The following is a 2,564-nucleotide window of genomic DNA, read 5'->3' as shown; positions in this document are numbered from 1 at the left end:
TTTTGTTCTCTTTACAAACTTTAGATATGTACAGTTGAAAACTCGGTTTCTAGCCAATAACCATAAAGTTAACACTACCTTACGAGTTGAGAACAAAATGCCAGAAACATCTTCAAATGCCTTGTCATACCAACAGCAAAGTGCACTGAGTGAGGAGGACTCAAGGGTGCCTTTTCATTTTAAAAATGTTTGGAGCTATGTACAACTTTGATACAGTTTCAGGGCGCTCTGGACACCCACGGCCACTTCATGTAAACCACTGACACTTTGAGAAACTACAATATGATCGTGATCAAATTTTGTAATTAAACCTAGCAAGGGCAATAGACACGACTCAAATAAGAGATGTGTCAATCACAGCACTCTCCTACTCTAAGGTATTCACAAAGAGACAGAGTTTTTATTCATCTTCCTCCTCTTCCTCCTCTTCTTCCTCCTCCTCCTCTTCTTCTTCCACCTTTTTCTGGGCAACTTTAGCAGGACCCTTGGCGCCGTCAAACTTTCCTTTAGACTTATAGTCAGCAACATCCTTCTCATACGCCTCCTTCAGCTTTGCTGCCTTGGTAATATAAGGCTGCTTTTCACTATCACTTAAGTTATTCCACATCTCACCCAGCTTTTTTGCCACATCTCCGATGGAAATGCAAGGGTTTGTGGATTTGATTTTGGGGCGGAATTCCGAGCAGAATAAGAAAAACCCAGACGGAGGTCTTTTGGGGGCATTTGGGTCCTTCTTCTCCTTGCCTCCTTTAGCTGGTCCATAATCTTTCATCTCCCGATCATAGCGTACTTTATCCGCCTTTGCCATTTCATCAAACTTTGATTTTTCTTTGCTAGACATTGTCTTCCACCTCTCAGAGCACTTCTTGGAAAACTCTGCAAAATTGACTGGAACCTCTGGGGTTTTCTTCTTATGTTCTTCCCTGCATGTCTACACGAAGAAGGCATAAGCAGACATCTTGCCCTTTGGTTTCTTGAGGTCACCTTTAGCCATCCTGACTGTATTGTTCGCTAGTCTGGGCAGCACAGGGCACGATGCGCGGCTCAGCGCTCCCCAGCCTCGCGCTAGCTGCCTCCATGAGAGAGGGGAAGGGGTTTTCTGGGCAACCACACATTTTCTTTACAAAAAAAAAAAAAAACAACTTAGGAAACAACTTCTGTTTTCCTCCACATCCAAAGCTTGGTAGGGTCCTGACAAGGAACTTGATTTTAAAGGGCATGTATGTATGTTCTCATAAATAAGTGGATGCTAGCCAAAAAAGTTTAGAATACATAGGATATAATCCATAGAACTCAAGAAGGTTAACAAGCAGAAGCACCCAAATGAGGATGCTTTAATCCACTTGGGAGGGAAAGAAAACAATCACAGGAGCAAGGGAGGGACCAGGGTGGGAGAGGAGAAGGGGAGGGAAAAGGAGAACATGATCAAGTATGGGGGGGGGAGATGCCCTGAGGGCCAGCAGAAAGAATGGAAACAGGCAACCTTGGAAGGTAGGAGATGGGGGAATGCTTTAGAATGTACCAGAGACCTAGGAGGTGAGAGACTCTCAGGGCTCAAAGGGAGGGACCTTAGATGAAATGCCCTACAGTGGGGAGAGGGAACCTCCAATAGAAAGACAGGGCATCAAATGGAGGAATGGAGCTGTCATTTCACAGTCAAAAATTCTGACTCAGAATTGTTCCTGTCTAAAAGAACTATAGGGACAAAAATGGAGATAACACAGGAAAATGGCCAAGTTGGGCTCCATCTCAAGGATAGGCTCCAAGGCCTGACACTATTTCTGATGCTGTGGTATACTTATAGACAGGAGCCTAGCATGGCTGCCCTCTGAGAGGTCAAACAATCAACTAACTGAGACAGATGCAGATACTTAACAGCCAACCATTGGACTGAAGTCAGGGATCCCTGTGGTTGAATTAGATAAAGACTGAAGGAAGCTGAGGAGGAGGGCGACCCTATAGGAAGACCAGCAGTCTCAACTAACCCGGCCCCCTGAGATCTCTCAGACACTGAGCCACCAACCAGGAAGCATATAGATAGGAGCCGATCCAAGACACTGACACATATGCAACAGAGGACTGCCTGGTCTGGCCTTAATGGGAGAAGATGTACCTAACCTCCAGAGACTTGAGGCCTCAAGGTATGGGGAGGCCTGCTCAGGGAGGGAGGAAAACATCCTCTTGGAGACAGGGTGAGGAGGAATAGGATGAGGAACTGTGGAAGGGCACACTGGGAGGGGGCACAGCAATGACTGGACTGTAAAAGAAAATAAAAGTAGTACAATAAAAAAGACAGAGAAAGAATGTAACGTTGAATTTGTAGGTTGGGGGAGGGGATTTTGGAGGCGTAGATAGAAGTGAAATAATCTGGTCAGAATATATTATAGCACATTCAAAATGAATAAATATTTTTTTTAAATGTAAATACTTAGGAAGGCATTAATTTATGTCGTGATTAAACAACATCGGGATGTGTCATTCATCTCAATGGCTCTATGTATCACCAGTAGGCAAGGAAATTTAGAAACTCAGTCAGTCTACCAAGTGAGCATCTCCTACAGGCA

At 44.5% G+C, this 2,564-nt stretch overlaps 1 pseudogene; it reads right to left on the bottom strand.

Annotated features, from left to right (window-relative positions):
- Window positions 1–400: 400 nt before the first annotated feature.
- On the bottom strand, window positions 401–994 carry LOC114623654 (annotated as a pseudogene).
- Between the last annotated feature and the right edge of the window lie 1,570 nt (window positions 995–2,564).

Source organism: Grammomys surdaster, unplaced genomic scaffold (assembly GCF_004785775.1).
Source record: "Grammomys surdaster isolate TR1022 unplaced genomic scaffold, NIH_TR_1.0 200, whole genome shotgun sequence".
Lineage (NCBI taxonomy): Eukaryota > Metazoa > Chordata > Mammalia > Rodentia > Muridae > Grammomys > Grammomys surdaster.
Note: the sequence above shows the minus strand (reverse complement) of the source record. Positions and strands in the feature narration are given on the sequence as shown.